The sequence below is a fragment of the Mesoplodon mirus genome (genome assembly GCF_964341445.2).
Source record: "Mesoplodon mirus genome assembly, chromosome: 8".
Lineage (NCBI taxonomy): Eukaryota > Metazoa > Chordata > Mammalia > Artiodactyla > Ziphiidae > Mesoplodon > Mesoplodon mirus.
In genome coordinates, this window is record NC_138984.1 from 59,908,807 (window position 1) to 59,932,804 (window position 23,998).

General features: G+C 35.0%; 1 protein-coding gene across 1 annotated transcript in view; it reads right to left on the reverse strand.

Moving 5' to 3' along the window:
* The window catches only part of LRP1B (LDL receptor related protein 1B), a gene marked incomplete at its 3' end in the record, with an annotated part of 2,351,282 nt that overhangs the window by 2,285,946 nt on the left and 41,338 nt on the right, over positions 1-23,998 (reverse strand). The gene's annotated exons all lie outside the window — the stretch shown is intronic.

Consider the following 23,998-nt stretch of genomic DNA (forward strand, 5'->3'; position numbering starts at 1 on the left):
AAGCATATTTTAAGATGTTCACAGCAGTTACTCTCACTATTTAAGATGATTACAATCATAATAATCACTTTCATTTGTATAATGCTTTCTATTTTCCAAAACCCTTTTCATATACATTATTTAATGTGAAACTCATAACAAGCCTGGACCTACAATAATCAACATAAATAGTATCCACTTGGCAAGATAAATTGATTATATTTACTTATACAGATAAGATTAAAATAAGCTAACATTATGAAAAACTAAAAAAGCAAAGAACACATTTGCTTGTTATTTTACCTATGGTGAGCATTAATCCAAATCATTTATGTTGACTTTGACCAAGCTACATCTGTTTGTAAAAGTGATTTGATCTGCTTTACAAAGCAAGCTGCCCCTGGGGTATTAATAGACTGAGAAGAAGAGGGTAAATTATTTTTTCCTTTCATATTTTGAATTAGATAGCATTGCTTAGCCAAAATGTCTCAAGGCTGTGATATTACCATTCTCAATTTAATTTATAAATGTGTTCATAAGTCTTTTTTTCCTCCTTCCTAACCCATTTGTAATATTGCTTACTGCACTCCAGGTCTAAAATGTTTCTATGCTCAATCATGTTAAAGTGTAAAATTGTCTCTCAATTTGAAGATCCCTAAGATGGACTGAGTTCTTTTTATTCTAATGTTCAACAGAGATCCTCATTTCTCAATGTATGTTTCCCATGTGTCACATTACTATGTGGAAAGGAGGTCACAGGCAGAACAGTATTGACTTTTACGGTCTCGTATTCAAAAACGCTGTTGCAGTGAAACAGCATGTTCTCAAAGCAATGATATCTAAAAGGTCATTGTAGGGACAACCAAAACCACATAATAATGATGGCAAAAGTTCAAGAAATCTTTGAAGTGGTAGAAAAACTGTTTTCAACTAAATAGTGTACTATTATAAAACCTGGAGAATATATTTATGTATGCATCATAACCTTCAAATAGCCCAATCTGCTTAAAGATAATACTGTAATTGATACAACTATGATGACTATTAAGATTTTAATGTAGAGACTATGTTTTCAGCAATATAAGTGAGGCTATTGAACAATACAGGCAGATCAATTAATGAGGATCTGTCTAAATAGAAAGGTGTTGCAACCAGGGATAAACTTTGACATACACAATTTTAAATTACAGGTGAAAGAAATGTTAAAAGATATGAAGGAACAAGGGGAAAATGGGAAGGAAGGGAGGGAAGGAGGTAAAAGGAAGGAGTAGAAAACCCTAACTGGTATATATTTTATCAAAATACCAATCAAAGCAATATATGTTATCTAAAATATGTTTACTTTGGCAAAAAGTAAAATTTTATAACTTTACTAGTTGGCTTCTACTTTTTTTAAACAAAAAATCAGCTTTATAGAGGTATAATTTACATACAATAAAATCTACCAGTTTAGTATATAATTCAATGAAAGCATACATGTACATATTTGGGCATCCACCACCTTTACCAGGATGTAGAACACTTCCAGAAGGTTCCCCCGTGCCTCTTTGCAATCAATCATCCCTTGCACATCTACAGATGACAACCAATCTGCTGCCTGTTGCAACAGTTTCGATTTTCAGGTTTTAGAAACCCACACCAGTGGAGCCACATGCCATATGAATATTTTTGGGTCTTCCTTCTTTTGCTCAGCATGGTAGTAATGAGTTTCAGGAGACAGTGTGTATCTATATTCTGTTCCTTTTACTGTAATCATACACTAGATTGTTTATCATTCATGAGTTGATGAGCAGTGAGCTATTCCAGTTCCTGCTGCTAAGAACTTTCTTTGAGTCTTTTTTTTGGGTATAGGTTACCCTTTCCCTTAGGTAAATAACGGGGAATGGAATGACTTCTTTGTATATTAACAGTGTATTAAATTTATAACAAATCACCTAGTTATTCCAAAGTAGTTGTACAATTTTACATGGCCCCCATCAAAGTGTGAGAATGCCAGATCTGTATCCTTGCCAGTATTGGGCAATGCCCATCTTTATTTTTCATTAAGGTATATTTGATTTACAGTATTATATTAGTTTTAGGTATACAACAAAGTGATTCAAAATTTTTAAAGGTTAACTCTATTTATAGTTATTATAAAATATTGGCTATATTCCCTGTGCTGTACAATACATACAATAAATGTAGCTTGCTCCTTTTATACTTAGTAGTTTGTACCTCTTAGTACACTACCCTTATCTTGCCCCTCTCTGCTTTCCTCTCCCTTTTGGTAACCACTAGTTTATCTTCTATACCTGTGACTCTGTATTTGCTTTGTTATATTCATTCATTTGTTTTATTTTTTAGATTCCCTATATAAGTTATAACATCCACTCTCTTTCTGTCTTCCATTCCAGGTACGAGACAATTCTTGGCTAGTGCTTTCGGTTGGAAGTTCTAGGATTTAGACTGCAGAGAAATACATGGTGTTAGCAAGTTCTTTTTACTGTAGATATAAAGATATGCTCTGCAATCAGCTTTATCAGTATTAAAGCTGACATGCTGAATTCTATTTGCCTCCTAGAAATCGCTACTTAAATAGTTCTAAATTCAGAACAGAAAAAAAAGAGTGTATTAGTGTTCTAAAACCATAGCAACTTGGTCTTTGTCTACGACCTTGAGAAATACACAGACTGGCAATTGGCGACCAAAATAACAAATAAACATCAAAGTTTATGGTAGGCGACAGTCAGCTCTACCCACCACCAGTCCCTCCCATCAGGAAACTTACACAAGCCTCTTAGATAGCCTCATCCACCAGAGGGCAGACAGCAGAAGCAAGAAGAACTACAATCCTGCAGCCTATGGAACAAAAACCACATTCACAGGAACACAGAAAAGATGAAAAGGCAGAGGGCTATGTACCACATGAAGGAACAAGATAAACCCCCAGAAAGACAATTAAATGAAGGGGAGATAGGCAACCTTCTAGAAAAAGAATTCAGAATAATGATAGTGAAGATGATCCAGGACCTAGGAAAAAGAATGGAGGCAAAGATCGAGAAGATGCAAGAAATTTTTAACAAAGGCCTAGAAGAATTATTTTTGCCTAGGACAAGACTCTAGCAACTGGAGAGTGACTTGCATTTCTAAAATTTATGACAGGTGTTTGTACTGTGCATCTAGCTTATGCAATTACTAAAAAATTAAAGAACGTCTGTGAAATTTGGGTTAGATTAATTCAAATTTTGAAAGTACTGAAGAAACTGCACCTAGTCTGTTTGTGCATCTGTGTTGCAAAACCTCTGATAAGTTCTTATGTGCAAGGTAGCTGGGAACAATCTGAGATGTGGATTAGAATAAAGAATACAGTTTGCGACATGGAGTTAATTATATTAATGCCATTTTATGACCTATTTTAGAACTTTCTTGTGATAAAAGGTAAACTGAACACTAGTGTCCCCAGAAAAATACTCCCCCCAAAAGAGCAGTACTAGATATCATGGAGAAACCTGCTGAACTGCTGATTTCTCTTGCTATGGGACCAGTCATGTTTTTGATTGACTAAAAATTTAATTGTCTCTAATAAGAGACAGGAAACTACAAAGTATTAGATAGGGGTACAGAGCAGGTAACATTCATTATTCCTCCTGCACATACAGAGGACAGCAAAATTTTACTCCACTGCCCAACTGGAAAAAAGTAATGGAAGAAATATTTCCAGCTGCACCATGTCCTCACTCATTCCCCCCTGGGAGGAATGGCCTATCTGACGAATGACTGTGGCAGAAGAAACTTCCTTTGTATCCTGATCTCTTTCCACATTTGTCTTCCTGTGAAGAGGTTGCATTTTGCCTGTTCCTTTGGGGCAGGATATGGTTGTCCAGCTGGGTCAATAACTGGGTAAGTGAATCTGCTGAATTTAGGAGAGTTAGCCCACTTTCCCTGTTGATTCAAAACCATGTTCTTCAATCAACTTTATTAGCAGTAACTATAAATATAAGCTTGATCTCCAAATGTTTGATCCATATCTACATTTCAATTGGTTGTGAACTCAGGAGGGCAAGAGTGGAGGCACTATTTCTACTCAGGATGAAATATGGCGGTTTGGGTACTGTATGTCAATCAATTGGGCTTACTAGCTTTCTTGTACCTTAAAAGTCCCATTGTTTCCAGGTCAGCCCTGCATCTATTCTTTAATTTTGCCAGGATCATTTTTCAATGACAGACAGTAGTCAGTGTAAAACCTGATACCTCCTGCCCAGAAATATTAAAACTATACATGAGTGGTAATGGGGAAAAAAAGAGGCAAGTTTCTAATATAGAGGAATCTATAAGTAATATTTTTAAATGTTAGCAATAGAAGTAACTGATTTTTGTTCAAATTATGAAATATCAAACATTATATTGATTTCCAAGAGGTAATATTTATCTCCCTAAATTCATCTTACCCCAAAATAATTAGCAGTAGGGGATATTTTTGACAAATTAAAGACTGATTTAAATAAAAAACTACTATTTTACAAGTTCACCTAGTCTTTCAAAAAGACAATGATCACATCTATTATTCTTTGTTAGAATTTTTTTTGAAAATACAAACAAATTAAAATAAATCACATAGTATTTGAAATCATTAAATGATTAAGTGGAATTTTTTCCTATTGAATATGTGTACAATTATTTGAAGCTAATGACTTTTAATCTTATTAATAATTATCTTCCTGTTTTCTTCTTTCACATTTTGCTCTCTGGTCAAGAGATATAGTACTTTTTAACATATATTTGGATAATCCATTGTATCAGGATGATTTTGGCTACAAGGAAAAGACTAACTCTATGAAAAGGAGCTTAAAAAAATAAGAACACATGATCTCATGTAACAAAAAATATGAAGGTTGGGTGGTTCCCCCAATAGATCTCTCAACAATATCAGCAAGTCCCAGGTTCCTTCCATGTCTCTGCCTAGGCTTTTGCAGTAATTAGCTTATCTTCTTAAGCTAACTCCCCTCTTGATCCAAAGGTAGCCATTATTTCCAGGTATCACACAAAGGTGGAAGACACTACCGAGATCCAGAAATGTGTCTTTCTTCCCATGACCTCTTCTCATTACTATTAGACAGAATTGGATCCCATGTACTTTTCTAAGCCAATAGAAACAAATGAATTATTTGGGAGAGATATTTAAATATTTAACAACCAGTGTAGCTTGGTCACGTACCAATTAGAACAGGACATTACTAATTAGAATGGACAATGGTCATCAAACAGTATGTGTGAATATTCAGGTTTCTACTGTCTATCTGTGTAGCACTAGGAATTACTATTATTGGCTTAGACTAGTGGTTCTTAAATTGTATTCTCTTCAGCACCTTTTTGGGAGCTAGTTAAAAATGGAAGTTCTCAGGCCCCACTTCTGATGAACTGAATTAGGAAACACTGAGGGTAGGACCCAGAAATCTGTATCTTAGCAAGTCCCCCTGGTGAATCCAATGCATGCTAAAGTTTGAAAATAACGGGTTTAGCCCAATCATCATCCCTAATCTGAAACACACAGTCAACACATACATACCTGAATTAGATATTTAATATAGCCAAGTATTATAAAGCTAGAACTAATGTTCCAATAAAAAGGAAGAAACAGAGGGAACAGATAATGGATAGGAAACCAACAGTGTTTCTGCCATATCTACTCTATCCTTTTAATCTTAAAAAAATTCTCTCTCTCTCTCTCTCTCTCTCTCTCTCTCTCTCTCTCTCCCCTTAACATACTATGATCTACATTGTATCATGCATTTAAAAATCCAGAAGAGTTGTAGACAGTGGTCAGGTAAATTAAAGTATAAAACTGATGCTACGTTATGGTTAATTATATTTTATTTGCTTTAAAAAAAAACTTGTAGTGAAAACACTCATTACCATGGTTCTTTTTCTTGTGATTATTATGATAAGCTATAATATGCTAGAGATAATTTCAAACACAAGTGAGTTAATAAATTATCTAATTATACAAATAATTACTGAGCACCTATTACATTCCTGGCTCCATGGTGTACACTGATTATCTTGTATTTCTACTTAAACCAATTTAAAAGACGTTTTCCCTGTATATTAGTAGGAGAGAAGTCTTATGGTGAGGGAGTCTCTTAGGTCCAAAATTATTTGATTCTTAGGTCTCAAGGCTTCTTCTCTGAAGAGAGTCATTGCCTCGTCATTGATTTGTTATGGAGTAAAACAACATTGATAGTCTAGGTATAGAATGATTCAATGTTGAACACATATACAGATAACAAATAATATTTTACTAATCTGTAATCCCTTCTGTGGTTTCTGTCCCCTTTTATGAACTCTGTGGAGGGAATCACTTATGACAAAATGCTTTACGGGTAAAAAAACATTTTCAGAAGTTCAGATTTGCACTTCATTGACACTTTCCCTACAGAGATAGGAGGATCACAGTTATTTTCTTTAAAAGAGATGTAAGTTAAAGAAAAAAGGCAAACTTTAAAGCTTTCAGGACATCAAATAGAATAATCAGATATTTTATAAAATATATATCTTGATATGTCAGCCAATATGTATTTTCAACAGAAGAAAAAGGTTGTAAAAACCCTCAAACAACAATGATTTTTGTGCACGTAAACATAAATGTTAGCTTTGGGCTTATTTTAATTCTACTGAAATATTTAAACTATTTTTTTCATATTGCTTCTTATTTTCTAACCCTTCTGACAAATAGACTTTACACAAAAAGTGAGACATTTGCAAGCTGATGAATCATTACCAATTCATGAGGTATGAATATGCAGTGAAATTTTTCAACTAAAAGATATTAATAACTTGCAATTTTGCAATGATTTATTATATTTCTTGCACCCAGCAGGTAACAGTGCTTTGAACATTTTAGATTCATTATATATTATAGAAACTTACCAAAATAAAACCAAAAATTCTGTATATTGGGTTAAAATATCATATTTACTTATACATTTCCCCCTCATGTAGTCTTATTTCCACAATCAATTTTTTTAAATAAATAAATTTATTTATTTATTTATTTATTTATTTATGTATGTATGGCTGTGTTGGGTCTTCATTGCCGTGCACAGGCTTTCTCTAGTTGCGGCGAGCGGGGGCTACTCTTTCATTGCAGTGCGCAGGCTTCTCGTTGCAGTGGCTTCTCACGTTGTAGAGCATGGGCTCTAGGCGTGCGGGCTTCAGTAGTTGTGGCACACGGACTCAGCAGTTGTGGCTCACAGGCTCTAGAGCACAGGCTCAGTAGTGGTGGCGCATGGGCTTAGTTACTCTGCGGCATGTGGGATCTTCCCAGACCAGGGCTTGAACCCATGTCCCCTGCATTGGCAGGTGGATTCTTAACCACTACACCACCAGGGAAGCCCCCCACATTCAATTTTAAGAATTATGTTTTGACTCAATTTTATGTTTTTCTCTTAAATTTATCTAATATAAAAATGTAAGAGTCTTTCTGAATTTTTAGCCAGCACATGTGAATAATACACAATTATTCTGTTTGAAAAAATATAAGAAATCAGACCTGTAGAGTTAACAGTGGACTCTACACTCTCCAACCAAATTTTAGAGACTACACTTGAGTGAAAACTTTGCTCCTAACTATAGAGGCTAAATACATCAAGGCTGCTCGCCAGATACAGCAATTCCGCTAAATCTGAAAGGATGCATTCTTATCTTATATAGTGTTGAAAAAAGGGGAAAAAAATCTGAGATTAAAGTTGTAAACTGATATTGATTGGAAGACACATCCTGATTTTGGAGACTTTTCTATACGTAAATAAGTGGGTCTTAGACTGAAAAAATAAACTATGTCATAGATGTTTTCCTTCCTCTTGGCATTATTTCCAGAAGTGAGAGAGGCTTATACAAATTAAGACTCCACTGCTACTAGAAAGTGCATTATATCTTTTGAAAACTTTTTATTAGAACAAATATCAAACTCTACAATTCAGATTTCTCAGTTTAATTCATTACTTTACTTCAGTTAAAACTAATACTAACTACTAAAAAGAGTTATCTTAATGTTCAGATCTGAAAATATCACAATAGTTTATCCACAATTGGAATCTGGGACTAAGACACAGGTCTAAATAAAGAAGAACTTGATTAATGCTTATCAATCACTCTCCACTGCTTACAGAAGAAAGTGCAAATCCTCAGCGTGACCCACAGGCAGGCTGGAGCCAAGCCTCTACCTCCCCTATAGCATCTCACTTAGGTCTTCCCTTTAAACCCTATATCACCTCCATACACAATGCAGTAAAGTTCAATGTCCTCAAGCTGATTCCTACTTCTGTGGTTTCACAGATGCTCTTCCCATTGTAGACTCCAGGGAATATTCCTCCTCATCTTTCAAGCTCTTCTCAAAGTGGTTCTTCTTCTCTGAAGACTTTTCTAACCTACTTATTAAAAAGCTTGCATTTAGTCACCATTGTTTCTAGCACCTATTTTACAGGATTGTAGTGTGTTAGTGTGCGTGTGTGTATGTGTGTATGTGTACATTTCTTAAGGAGAAGGATCATATCCTTTATCTGTTTCCAAAACAATCACAGTGCTATGCACATAACTGTCACTCAATAAAACCTTGTTGAATCAATAATTATTTAATTAAATGGAATCTACAGAAACATTTATACTTTGGTCAAACATATTAAAGTTCCTTATTAGAATTTTTTTTTCATTTTTCATTGTCTTGATTGTGAAAATGATGAAACAAGAGCTTTCTTTTATTTCTATACAGGAAGGGACACTGGTGATCGTTTTCTATAGGAAGAGTGAGATCCTTGCTTAGGACTTCATTTTTGAAAGGAAAGTTAACATATTTTGTTCCTGAATTTTCTATTTTTATTTAGATAGCATATATGGGATGGTAAAGAAATAATTTGTATTTAGCAGGATTTTTAAGAGAAGGGACAGAAAGCTCTAAGAAATGTCTTAACAAATATTCTTTCTTTAAGACCTCAATTAGAAAAGCTTCCCAAGATTTCTGAGTGAATATGAATTAGAATTAGAATTTTATTTTCTCCCTCCTTTTTTAATAGAAATGCAGATAACACAGGAAGTCAGGTAGGACCCTCCATTTAATACAAAGGTCACCCATTCACACTTGCTATAACTACTAACAGATTTGGCTTGATTACTTTCCAACGGTGATTATATTTCTTTAACTAGCACTCTTGACAAAATATACATCTTCAGCCACTGTATATAAACCACCACCAAGGGCCTCCCTGGTGGCGCAGTGGTTGAGAGTCTGCCTGCCGATGCAGGGGACATGGGTTCGTGCCCCGGTCCGGGAAGATCCCACATGCCGCGGAGCGGCTGGGCCCGTGAGCCAAGGCCGCTGAGCCTGTGCATCCAGAGCCTGTGCTCCGCAAGGGGGAGAGGCCACAACAGTGAGAGGCCCGTGTAACGCAAAAAAAACCCCAAAAAACACCAACAATTTATCCATACCAACTCTCTCCTTACACTCTTTTCTTCCCGTAGAAAATAAGAAAATAAGATTTTGAAAATACTTTTACTTCCTCACATCCTTACAAAGAGAGGAAACTATGTGAAGTACTTTCCTTCCTCTTCCACTCCATCCCCATTCAGTGGGTTTTGCTGTAATTGTTTAGTACTTTTACTTCCTTTACAGCAGTTTGTATCTTCTTTAAGAAACTATAACTAGGACTGATTATATATAATTAGTTACCACCCTTACCCACCACTCACTAGTATATTGTTTCTCCTCTTCCTTGCACTGAGATCACTGATCTGATTTATTTGTTTGCTAAGAAATTTTGCTTGAATATTAAATATGAGGCTAATATAGTTTTTGAAGTCTTATATATTCTCCAATATTTCATTGCCAAGTAAGTGAAAGCTATCTTACCTGAGAAGAAGATTCTTGGATTTGTCTGTTTCTTTCAAGAATCAATACTATATTCTCTTGTAATATCTGGTGTCACTGATGAAAAATTATAGGGTTTTTTTGTATATAACTTCAGCCTTCTATATGGCAGACAAGAGGATTTTTCTTTAACCTTGAGAGTTCAGGATTTTTGCCAGGATATACCCAGGTCTGTGTTCCACCAATCCTGCCTGGAATTCACTGAACAATTTTAATTTGTAGACTCAAATGTTTCTTCACACTAGGGAAATTTTCTTCTTTATTTGTTTAATTACTGTCTCTCCTCCATCTGTTCTTTTTTCTCTTTCTGAAACCTCTATTATTCATATGTTATGTCTTCTATATCTATTCTTCTTGCCTCTTTTCTTCCACTTCATGATTTTTGTTTCTTTATATTTTTGCTCTGTGGGTTTTTTTTTTTTTTTTTCGCTGCACGTGGGCCTCTCACTGTTGTGGCCTCTCCCGTTGCGGAGCACAGGCTCCCGACACGCTGGCTCAGCGGCCATGGCTCACGGGCCCAGCCACTTCGCGGCATGTGGGATATTCCCGGACCCGGGCACGAACCTGCATCCCCTGCATCGGCAGGCAGACTCTCAACCACTGCGACACCAGGGAAGCCCCTTGCTCTGTGTTTTGAGATGTTCTTCTACTTGATTTCCCAGACCACTAATTCAAATCTCAACCAACAGTGATAATCTTTCCTTTTTATTCATTCTCTGATTTTTTGGTTGAAAGCATGCCCTTTTACTTCTAGTAAGTTATTATCTGTTCTGTGTTGACTTTTCAGTCATAGATAGGTAGATAAATCATACACAGATAGAAATATATATATAGATATAAATGTATGACACTGGAAGCATAATGTGCATTTATTATCTGGATCTTGCCATAGTGCCGTATATGCTTTTAAAATATCCCTTTCATAGTTGCCTTGTAGTTTACTGTTTGGCTACATCAAATTTAACTAAACATTTAGTAAACATTACTGAAATTTTGGGGTATTATAAGTGTTGTGGGGTTTTAAATATTGCTGTGGTATTCTTCCTAAGCATGCATATTTTAAAAGTCAGTATACATGTGTGTTAAGATCGATGGGTTGGGTGAGATTATGAGTGTTTGTTTTTAATTTGCTTCATTGTCTACCTTATGAAAAATTTCTAAATTAAATGCATATTACTTTTAACAATAGAAAAAATATTTTAAAGTTAATTGGAAAACTTAAAGAAAACAAGTCTGTTTACAATACAAATTTAACTATTTCAGTGTTTCCATATTTCTCAGCTCACTTTCTGACCATCCATTCCTTCCTCTTCTTTGATTACTTCAATTATAATTGTATTATTTGTATATAATTACATAATATCTTTAGAATAATGAAAATTTCTTCAAGGGAAGAAGTGTTTTATTCATTTACACTCATCTCACAATGTTAAAACAAGCCATTGAAAAATGCTGATAAACAAAATATGAAAAATTAATAGATAAAAGGCATTTATTTAAGTTCCATTGCTAATATTGTGTTCAATTTCCATGCAAACTTTTGTCACTGAACATAGATGAAATTCAATGCTTACACACTTCTTTTAGCTGAATGGACTAGGAAAATACATTCATATATTCATTCTTTTTTTTCCATTCCTCATTTATTCATTCCTTCATCTAACGTTTATTTTGTGTTTTGTTCCAGATCCTCAGCTTAGGGCTAAGTATTCTCCTCCGTTCTTTTAAAATGAGAAATGGCTTTCTTCCTCTCCCTTCTACACCTCACTTGCCTGGTTTAAAAGGCAATAATATTATTGATAGCTTCTGCATCCGCATTTCATTCTTCTCATTTAATCCATCTTTCAGTTAGGAAATCTCCCACCTCTCTTGTTGAGATACCATTTTATCATCTATTGCATATGCTGATACAACTATTTTGTTTATCAAAGAAAGGATTCTTTAAACTGCTACATATGATGCTTGGTCTTTATTAAGTTAGAGGAAAAAAAAAACCAAACACAATCTTATTGTTTATTCATTCCTGCCTTCACCAAACCTCTAAAAAAAGATTGATGCTTTGGGGTAATAGTAACTGTTAATGAAGTTAGCATGAAGTTTTGAAAAAACATCTTTAGCATTAGAGTTAGAGATTCTATTCAATTTGGATGGACTGCATAGGTGTACAAAATGGAAAACAGCCTAATTCCTGCCATCAATTGTGAGCTGCAATACTATTCCTGTGTGCAGATGGGCTGTGAAGAGCCTTAAGCATTATAACGGTAATACCAACTAATGAGAAGCAAATGTTGCCATGTGATTATGAGTGAGCAAAACCATACAGATAACTATATTTTAATAATCAAAAGTGTTTTTCCATTTGCAAGAATATTGCTTTGCATTCTACTTTATATACAGACTTCTCCTGATTAAGAAACAATGAATCAGGCCTAGGGACAAAATTCTCCTCTAGACTAGCAAGCCATCAGTTTGAACTATTTGATTTTAGTACTATCATGGATTCTTAAAGTTGAAAGCAGAAAAGGTTTACATATGTAATATAAGACAACTAACTAGATAGGAATAAACTCTAATAAAGGCTGCTCTGTAAGAGCACATTTTGGAATATCTGCCTTTCTAGGATCGTTTAAAGGGAAACTATGTGTCATTTATCTTAGATGTATTTGAAAAGAGCAACAACAACAACAACAAAAACCTCATATATAAAACACCAAAATAATTCTGTGAGAAAGACTATATTCTTACAATAGAATATCAACCATGCAGTTAACTTGAGTCAATTTCATGGAAATCTGCTAATTCTATGCAGTGTGATTATGTCTCACTAAGGAATAAGTGAAATTCTTAGCAAAACTCTAGAATCATTTCTTTCTAATGACTCAGCTTAGATTATCTCCTTGATTAGTTCAACATCTCATATTCTCCTAGAACCAGTGGGTTCTCTGTTGGAATGGTAGGCTGTACATTATATCAGTGCATTACACTAAGTGAAAATAATTTCCAGACTCTGGGTTTGCAGCTGTTCAGATTCAGATTCTAAATAACTCCAGTGAGATATAATAACTCCAGTTAGATATAACAAAGTCCCTTGCTTTCTGTTCACTCTGCAGAATGTTAACCACCTTTAAAACTTTGGAACTGTCTCTTTGTGCATCATTTCAGTCCTCAGGTGTGTCTCTATGGGCAGGTACTGAATTACCTCTATGTTCCACTCATACCTGCAGAAGAGGAAAAGATCTGAAGCCCCTTGCTTTGTGATTCAGACTAAAAAGTTTTCCAAATTAAATAGAAGTTATTACCATATTAATATATCCCTGGCTGCGTGTCTCGGTTAAAGTTCTTTGGTTTGCAAGTAACAGAAAACTACTTAAGTTAGCTTTTAAAAAAATGTGTGATAAAACTAAAGCTGTAGCTCATGGACCTCAGGTGAAGGTCACCTTGGAGGGGAGAGAACTAAAAATATATCAGAAATTAAGGCAATTCCTCTGCAGTCCCTCTGGTCCTTCTCATTCATTTTATCCCCCTCTTTCTCTCCTTCCTCCCTGTAGAAGGGTAACTGAGGACATGGGAAGAGACGTGGCCCAAGAATCGGTTCACCTAGCAAGCTGGGTGCGTGAGAATGTTTCAGGACTGCAAGCAGTACTGATTGCTCTGGGCACGGATCCACGCATCTCCTTGGTATAATTGGGAACATAAGAAAATAAGGAGGTGCATTGCTTAGATGATCAAGGACGACACAGCCTGTGCTAAAAAGAACCTTTTTGTATTAGATAAAGCTTAAATAAATACGCCATAGTGGACTGAGGGCTTTGCTGTTTTGCCTGAGCGAGCAACAGCCCTCTACCACTGTGCTTTAATGCATACATCTCGTGTGTTGGACTCATTTTCGTCCCTGACTGAACAACTGCAACACTCTCTCACTGTTTAGGATCACAGAGTCTTTCAAATCTGATTCATTCTGAGTATCTTAAATTCCACTGTCTCTACCTGAAGTCTTTTCCTGCTCCTCTTTCATATGGGGAAAATGTTTACCCAGCACGTTTGTAGTTTGCAAGTTTCTGTTTAGAAAAGACCCCAAATTGACTAGTATCTTTGAATTCTTAATCCAAAATTCCTGTTCCATCCAGGTATCTAAACCAACTGCAAATAGCTACGTCCAGGAAAATGAAGTCACGCTGAACAGTCACAGCTGTCAGGACCCCCACTGGGAGCATGGCAGACAATCTAAAAGATCTCTATTACGCTATCTAAAAACAAATAAACAAAAAATGTTTTTTTCCACAATGTATCCAAAATAAACACTCCTAGGTCATGAAGAAAAAAAGAAGAAATAGAAATAGTTTTTAGAACTACTATAGTCAAAAAGTATATCAATGCAAGTCATTTTTCACACATTGAGTTTATACAAAGAGGATAGGTTTGTAGCTTCTTCAGAAAAATTCATAATTAAGCAGTCTAATGAAATAGAGGGCTAACATGTAAAGATTAAGGATCTCATTGTTCCCATAAAGAAATAGATGCAGAAATAGTGCAGGAAAAACAGACAATAGCTTCTTCCTTTTAAAAGTTCTTACAATCTATGTAGAGTGTGACACATTTGATATATCCAGAGAATCATATCAGCCAGTTTAAAGTCAAGTGTCAAGTAGCATGATATGAATTATTAGGGCTACTAGAAATCAGAGAAATCAGTTATTGATGGAGGTGGTAAGAGTGAAAAAAGTTTCATGGTGAAGACTAGACTTTATCTTGGCCTTTTGTTTAAGTGTAGGATTGGCAATACAAGAAGGGCGGAGGGGTGGGGATAAGGGTGGGAATGAGAATTGTTTGGAAAATGACTAAAAGATAATGTCATTGTCAGAGAAAGTGTTAATAGAGCAAGGCTGTTGTCAGGTATACTGATTACACAAGCAGATGTTTAACTTGTTTCCTCCCTAAAACGATCAGAAAAAAAAAAAACATTTTTCTTATCAGATTAATGTGACAACTAGTTTTTGACATCAAAGTGTCAAAATGTCATACATAAAATGTTACCAATATTATTTCAGTAATTACCGACAGACGTCTGAGAATGGCTACATACTTTCACAATTTTCAGAACGGGAAAGTGATATATTAAAGTAATTAAAATAAATTTTGTTTGTTATTATAATTCCCAGAAAAATTGTAGATGAATTTACTTATCAAACACAGTTGGTAAAGCACTTAGAAAAGAATGTAGTTCTCATGGAACAAATCAAGTTAACCTCGTGTTTAATAAGATTACTGGATAGAAAGACAAGAAAAGTGCCATGATATAATACAACTTGATCACAGCATAACGTCCTTCAGATGAGTCTATCAGTCTTAGTTGTAAACAGAATCAAATTCTGGCTGATTGAGAAATAAAAACAAAGACATACTATAAAGGTTATCCTAAAAAGAGCTGATTAAGACGAAACCAATTTTTCCAAAAGGCTAAAGCATAAATCACAATTTGGGAGGAATGGAGAATCAGACTTGAAGATCAGGTGCCAGGCATCTAGCCCAAAGCTACAGCACAGATCTAGTCTTCCGAGGAAATCACTCTTGCCAGCAGTACCTATCTGAGACCACTGATCATGTGATAAAGTCCTCAGTATTTTAGTTTAGGAATGCAATATTGTCTAGTGGACATGAAAGAGTTCAGACTTTCAATCAATCTCCTTTGCAGTTAAATAACCTTGGGAAGCACTGGTTTCCCTGTCTGTATCACACAAATAAAAATAACTCAACTAACATGGTTATTATATAAATATGTCAAACTGCTCTATGTAGTACCTGACACATAATAACTGACAAGGAGTAGCAGTATAGTTGTTAATTTACCCAATTTTGACCAGCAGAGGGGCTGGAGCACAATGACTTTAGCACTAATATGTAGTCCATAGAAAAGAGAATAGTGCGGTTACCCATTGCATTTGTTAGGTGATATAGAACACTGTTCAGTTCAGGGTGTTATTTTTTAGAAAGAATTTTTAAATATTTGTTATTTGGAGGAATACCATGTAGAAACAGAATACAACAATCTGTATAGTTCCATAGATGAAAGTGGGAACCAATGAGTTGGAATTACAGGGAGATAAAGTTCAGTTGAACATAAGAAAAAACTCCCTAATGATTATGGAAATAAGGCATTCTTTCATATTCAAAGAGGAATATAACGACTTTCTTTGAAGAATTGAGAAACATAGACATCTTCAAGCAAGAGTTAAATGAGCATTTTTGGATATATTATGGAAGTTCCTATATTTTATGGGATTTTAAAAGGCCCTAAGATCATTTCCCATGATGAGTGAATTGGTTTAAGATTATTCACCTACACATGTTGAAATATATTATACAAGTTAACTTTGAAAAAAATGAGATCAGTGCAGCAAATTGCCAATACCCCATACAATATACTTACATTTTAAAAAGCACTTTGTAACACATCAAATACCCCTTCTCTTACTTAGAAATTTCTATTAATGCTTCAGGAAAAATAATGACAAAATAAAGTTACCCTAAAAATATTTTTGCTTAGGTGGCCAGTTTTGGAGATTTTCTGTTAAGAGGAGTGAAAGACAAATATTTACACAAAGACAATGATCAGTGATTCTTTCAAATGCTTCATAAAAACATGAAATGATATCAGAAATTTAATGAAAATAATTGAGGCTTTCAAAAGTTTGGAACAATTTATAAAAGTTGATATTCATAGTAAATTTTACTACTTTCAAATAGCAGCATAGCTTAAGAAAAATAAATAAAGGAATTTTATTTCTTTAAAAAAAATTTTTCCTTATTTCTTTGATTTTAGTGATCTTAAAATATGACTTTTTTTTCTGTCATATGAAAAATAATTCTGGTTTCATAAAAGTGCTATAAAGACTGGTTTCTAATCAAATGCCAAGGCAAACTATGAGTAGTATAAAATTAGCATCCCACTGATTTTCAAACAAGGTCCCTTTCATGTGGAGAAAGCATACACGATGTTGTTTTAACGTACAAGAAATAAACATGAAAGTATTATTTGACCAATCTAGTAATCCAGGAGATGTTACCTCTCTACCAAACAGAATCAAAGACTACAGAAGTCCAAGGAACAAGGAAGTTATGCAGTATAGGGGGAAAATCTTAATAAAGTATGGAGTTTGTCTTGAATTCTCTACTCAAAAACCCCGTGGCTTTGAATAATTTGCTTTTTTCTCCATTTTTTTTCTCTGAAAACTGTAGATATATCTTCTGATTACATTATACCACTGTAAAGATGTTGGCATACTGTGAATCACTATGCAAGATAAGAGTATTATTATTTTTTATTATAATTACAGAAATGAAGTCTCAGAGCTACATACTGGTTTAGTGGAGCAATTTTCTGAAAATGCTTTCCATGTAAGGAACTCAATTGCTCAGAATTTTAGACAAACGAAAAATTTAAAGTGAAAAAAAATTTACCAAACTTGCCAAGGTTAAATTCAAAACTAGCATGAACACTTTTCTGATGTTATTTTAGTGCATCAAGTATATATTGAGAAAATAAAAAAATAAGCATAAGCATTAAAATAAGCATCTGGCCTTCATCGGAAATGTCACACTACTGTCATTTCTCTCACCTCTTCTGATCAATAACTATGTACAGGAAATCATAAAAATAAATAGAAGAACAATTTCAATCTTACAACAGTCTTTATATGCATTGTTTCTAGCACATCAACAATGTTAAAGTACGGTACTATTGTGTTCATTTTGGGAAGGAGGAAACAGGTTCACAGTAGCTGCGACTTGCCTTAAGAGAATACAGTCAGTAAGGAAAAGAAATGAGTTTTATTTCAGGCCTCTGTTACTTTAAAATCTAGGTTTGCATTACTCCAAGTTTTTTTTCAAGATTCTATGGTATGTCCGTATCTAGCATATGGATCCTCATCTCATGATTATATAAAAACTGGTATGGAAAAGATAATTTGCTTCTCTGGTCCATTATGCTCCATGTCATTCTATTCCTGAAGGCATCCTTGATCATATTCATCCCTGGACAGAGCTGCCTGTTTTTCACTTTTCTTCTAATTGCCCATCAGAAAGTATAATAGAATGACTAATTCTTATTCTAAGACAACATCTACAGTCCCAAATGTTGAGACACAAAATACTTTAGTTCCAAAGATATGTACTCAACACTAAAAGTGTCTGTGGATGTGCCTGTCAAGACATAAGGAAAATAAATCTGAAAAGTAAAGGAAAATAATCATAGAACACAGTCATGAGAAGACAGACAGATATAAAGAGGATATAGACAGGCTGCCTAAGAGAAAGGCAGTCTTGGTATGTAGACCAAAAAAACAGGTGGAGGAGAAAAAAAATAGGGGCATATAGCAGAAGAGTATTAAAGATTTGCTCTTGTGCTAAAAATGACAGCATAGATTGCCACTCTGCACTGGAGTACAATGACGATTATATGTAAGGATAACTGCTTTGGTGTATATTGTATTATATTCTCCAATCAGAAGAGGAAGTTTTTTCTGAACTTAAAATTGATTATTCTTTCTAACATATAACAACTGAAATAGATTTTTGTACATGAGCTATACATCTATCTATTGATCAATCAGTCTATACCTATAAGTTTAATTTGATCATAGAATCAAAACAATGTTTGAAATTATTAACAATTGCTTTTGGTTTAAAAGTAAAAAAAAAATATTAGTTACTTACAAAGGTCAGATGCATGAGCAGGGTAACATTTTGTTTTGTTTTGTTTAAAAAATATGTACCTCTTTTCTATACTAAACAAATATCACTCAGCTCAAGTTAAGTCAGTTTTCTTTCAGTCATCACATAAGTTACAAAGACAACCAGACACATTTTTCTTTTCTATATCTGGTGTCATCAAGATGCTCCAATTGACTGAATATATTATGTTAGCATCGAATCTTGTCGGCAAGAGCTTTATCTGACAATCTCTACATTCCTTACCCAACCATCTGTTTTTCTTGGTCCTTAGTCATAAGGAAAAAAACCTCTAATTTTTTGCAACACCAATATCAAGCTAAACTAATAACAGATTCCCACTGACTTCAGAGAATACTCAGCACTTGGATTCTTACCCATGGTGTGTGAAGAAAGATGTGAAAATGATTCAGAGAACGTTAAAAATGAAGCAGCATCGGGCTTCCCTGGTGGCGCAGTGGTTGAGCGTCCACCTGCCGATGCAGGGGACACAGGTTCGTGCCCCAGTCCGGGAAGATCCCACATGCCGCGGAGTGGCTGGGCCCATGAGCCATGGCCACTGAGCCTGCTCGTCCGGAGCCTGTGCTCCTCAACGGGAGAGGCTGCAACAGTGAGAGGCCCGTGTACCGCAAAAAAAAAAAAAAAAAAATGAAGCATCATCATCATCACTGGGGGCAGATACAGATGCCTTCAGTTTTCTACACTCTGGATTACAGTAAACTGAGACCAAACAGTCTCAAGTACTGAAACACATTGCAAAATAAGGTATTTTTCAGAACAGATTAGATGTACAATGATGTCCTCTATTAAATATGTTTTCACATATCATCCAGTTGATTTGACAGTACACACATACTGCAAATCAAGTTTGCCCTTGTAAACCTATCAGTTAAAATTATTACTGGCCTATATATCCATGATTGAATTATAATCAACACACTGGCTTTTATTCACACCTAACAGCTTCTTTCTGCTAACTTTTCATAACATTTTCCTTCTCTAAAGATATCATCAATTTGCATATATTCAACATTTATGAGCACAAGCCATACAACAAAAGTAATAATTTCTCATATGGGATTTATAATTATTTTAGGTTCATTCAGTCACCAGCAAGTTAATGAAGACCTTCTATGTCCTCTAGCTGTGCTTAGGCTAAGATATAGTCTTGGTACATAAGCAACTTCCACCTCCTTGAATAGGGATTACATGAGCCTGTATATTTTTCTCTTCAAATGAACTGTAAAGGCCTCAAACATTAGCAGTTGCTGTTTATTCTGTATCTCAATAGTTTGTTTAGAAACTCAGGCACAATCCCTATGCTGATAGTGAAAAGCATAAACGACCATGGGAATGGCTATATCTGGAAATACCTTCTTTCCGCCATGTTGTGCTATTACTGTGAGTTCTCTCCATATTTGAAGTAATTTGAGGATAGACACCAATTCTATTTATCTTTATTTCCCTCCAGGATTCAGCACAGTGCTTGACACAAGTAAGCCTCTAAATGGCTCCTCCTTAATCATCTATACTCTATATTAAATCAGTTTGTGATTCTGTCATATTTCTATGTGCATTACATTATTCTACATAGTAATAGCAGTCTTTTTGTTGTTTTTTCCCTTGAGTAGAGGCATTTGATCAAAAGATCTACAATTACAAACAAATATTTATCTTCCTGACAAAAGAACATGACTATTCCATTCAGACAGCAGCCTTTATAACTGAGAGTTACAATAAAGTTCTGCAAAAATATTCCACATCAGTTCCAGTCAAGGCATTTGTGGATTTATTGGAAACACTCAAAATGGCTCCACTAGTATATGGGATAGTGACAATTGTTAGACTAAGCATTTATGGTTTTCTGCAATCTCAACCACTTTAGAGAACTTAGTAATCATCCAAAGTTACTCCTTATGAATGATTGAAGCTTTCTTTCAGGCATTCAATGCAAACCTCATTGATTCTCTTCATGATTTATTAAGCCAGGGCACTTTTGTGGTTAAGTGACAGAATTCAGATTTCACTGTAATATCTTTTGTAATGGTTTTTCAAAAGCTTTTTGGAAGAATATGAGGATGTATATTGCCTAAATTAAGTGTGTACTTATTCAAACAAATGTGACGTGTTTTAAAACAATTTCAAAACTGCTCATAGTTGATGCTTGCATCAGAAATAGAATTATTTGACTTTAGAGTATGCTTAAAACATTTGTACAAATGTATTGCCTATATGGTATGTATTATTTTAACTAGGGCTTGGTTGGAAAGAGGATGGTCCTGTCAATAATGACCAAGACCTGGGAATCAGGTGGGTTAGAGTATTTGAGAAAGACCACAGAAGATAGGCACTTGGACTTCAAGAGGATACCATTTAAGGAGTTTGCTAGGCAACTGGCCTTAGAGGCGTCTGAAAGCCAGCAGTGAAGACACTACCATGAAGAAGAGGAAAAAGAAAGGAAATATATCTCTGGAAGGATGGAGAACAGGAGAACGAAGGATTTTGGCTCAGTAGAACTAGAATATTCCCTAAAGAACTAAGGAAAAACCCAATTGTTTGCTGATACAGCAGAGTAGCAATCATCAGAAATGTATAAAGTAAGCTCCTGGCCATAGCCACTGAAAAGCCCTGCTACTAGGCCTGGTGTATAACATGAAGGTAAGACCAAAAGCCTGGCTGACTTGATCTTAAAGAAAACAAATAATAGCCCAGAGATTTCTTTTTAACCTACCCAAGGGTTTCAAATTCTGTAAAGAGCTCCATTTACATAGGAATTTAAATGACTCCAACATCAAGGGTCAGAGGGCTGCAGAAGCTGAAAGCCTGGCATAATCTCTAGTCACTGCCTTTACTGCTTCCATGAAGATTATGGAAACCTAAGGGCATTTAAAACAGAGGAGAAAGAGACTGTAAGACTGTAGTGGCTGTCTAGAATTTTCTGTGTGAAAGTGTGCAAAAGGAATACACCTTTACTTTGCTGATATGTTTTGCTTTTTTAGAAAAAAAAACAGTGGAATGAGGAATTTTTTTACCTTTCCAACAAGACAGAATGTTGGCTGGAGGAAAGATTTATACCTGAGGTAGAATAATGATGGAAGAGGTGGAAAATTTTGGTGTTTCCTCTGTTCTTAAGTTATCAAGGGATTTAACTCACTGCCTAGAGAAAGGAGAGAAAGAGGGACAGAGAAAGAGAGAGAGAGACCCTTGTGGGCTTTTCCCTCCCCTTTAAATACATATCATTATTTATCTTGATTACTCTATCACGGTATATCACTCTTTAATTTACTGTGACTTTTTTCTTTTAAAATGCCATTGTCTTTGGAATGGAGGAAAACATAAGAAAGCAGAAAATAATACTTTGAAAAGAGCATCAATGGCTTTATTAGCAAAATTACTCCCCCTTTTTTCCTTCATTTCCCCCCACTTCCCTCAACAGTTTAAACCTGAAAAATCAATCCACAAGCGCACACTGGTCCTTTTCCCCCTAGATATGAAGGAGTCAGTGTGTGGTATGAGCACATAATTCAGAAATAAGATTTCTGAATGAGGTAACTGGTTCTATGAAAAGGTTAATGAAAGTAGGGCCTGCTGTGAGGAGAACATTATTTTATGAACAACAGAGGTAGGGAGTCTTCATAATAAATTATAATTAACCTTTTCATAATACATTTCACAAATACCATTGATTTAGATAACCACTTTCTTTGAGAAACTCAATATGCTTCAAAACTCAAAATATCTAAAACATATAAACAAATCTGAATAAATCTGAACTGACCATTAGACCTAGGCTCTGCAAAAAACTGTATGTAGAATTAGTAGGGGCAGAACCAAAGACAGGAGACTCCTGAAATTTTTGTGAGTTTATAAACATTTTATAAGCTAATTAATTTGCTTGCCCTTCTTGCCAGCTGTCATGAGTTTTCTCTCTTCTCTCTTCTATGTAGCCTCATTTTGGATGCAAAAAGATGAATCCAGGTCACTAAATAATTTACATCCTTCTGAACTCTGTGGGAAGAAACTTGATTCCTTGCTTAGGTTTCTGACGTCACTATACGATCCTTGAACCAGTGTCTTAAATTGACAGAGTCTATGTTATCATTTGTAAAAGTAGAAGCAACAAAACTATTTTACTATTCTTATGGATGTGTCAGCAAACAACAAGAGTGTACATTAGGGCTTCCCTGGTGGCGCAGTGGTTAAGAACCTGCCTGCCAACGCAGGGGACATGGGTTTGAGCCCCGGTCCAGGAAGATCCCACATGCTGCGGAGCAACTAAGCCCGTGCACCACAACTACTGAGCCTGCACTCTAGAGCCTGCGTGCCACAACTACTGAAGCCCGTGCGCCTAGAGCCCGTACTCTGCAACAAGAGATGCCACCACAATGAGAAGCCCACTCACCGCAACGTGCTGCAACTGGAGAAAAGCCCACACGCAGCTACCAAGAGCCAACACAGCCAAAAATAAATAAATAAATAAATTAATTAATTAATTAATTTAAAAAAAAGGAGTGTACACTACACAGCTAGATTAGATTAAAATTTCATTAAAATACAAGTTACTGGGATTAATTCTGGCATTCTAAATCACTTACTTCTCTAATGCTGAGGCCACTTGAGTCTACTCCTGAAAATTATCAGAGCATTCTGAGGGTATGAATTGCCACTGCCAGCCTGGAAAAGGATATTAAATAAACCCTAAAAACGCATTCATTGCTCATTCAATAAATATTTACTGAACACCTATTATTATGTACCAGGCATTGTATTAGCTGCTGTGTACAATAGTAGATGAAATAGACATAATCATTACCCTGATGGAGGTTACATCTAATGGTGAAGCAAACTATTTTACAAGAATTTTGCTTAAGTGACTCTTCTTGTGAGAAATAAGTTTTCCTATGAAAGGCCATTACATTTTTAATTTAAGCCTATTATAAACAATTTTATCATTCAATTATAAACAATTTTATCATTTTATCATTCAATTCTCTTCTTTGGATTAGATTTTTGATTCCTGGTATGTAGAAGAATAAAATAGGAGAAATCACAATGTTAATATATATATATATATATATATATATATATATATATATATATATATATATATATATATATTATACACAGACACATATACATCAACAATTTACTCTTTTTCTCTGCTTTCTTTAACTTAGACTTGGATAAATTTCTCAGCTAACTTGTTTCTATAGTCTACCAAGACAGACTAAGGGGAAAAAAGACATCAAGACTGATTTATAGCTTATCAAAATCACTCCACTAGTAGAGATTCATCAAGATCAACTGAGTAATGGTCAGACCAAGTTAGTGAAGTCAACATAGTGCTGACACAGCACATCTTAAACTCAAGAATGATAGCTTTGAACTGGT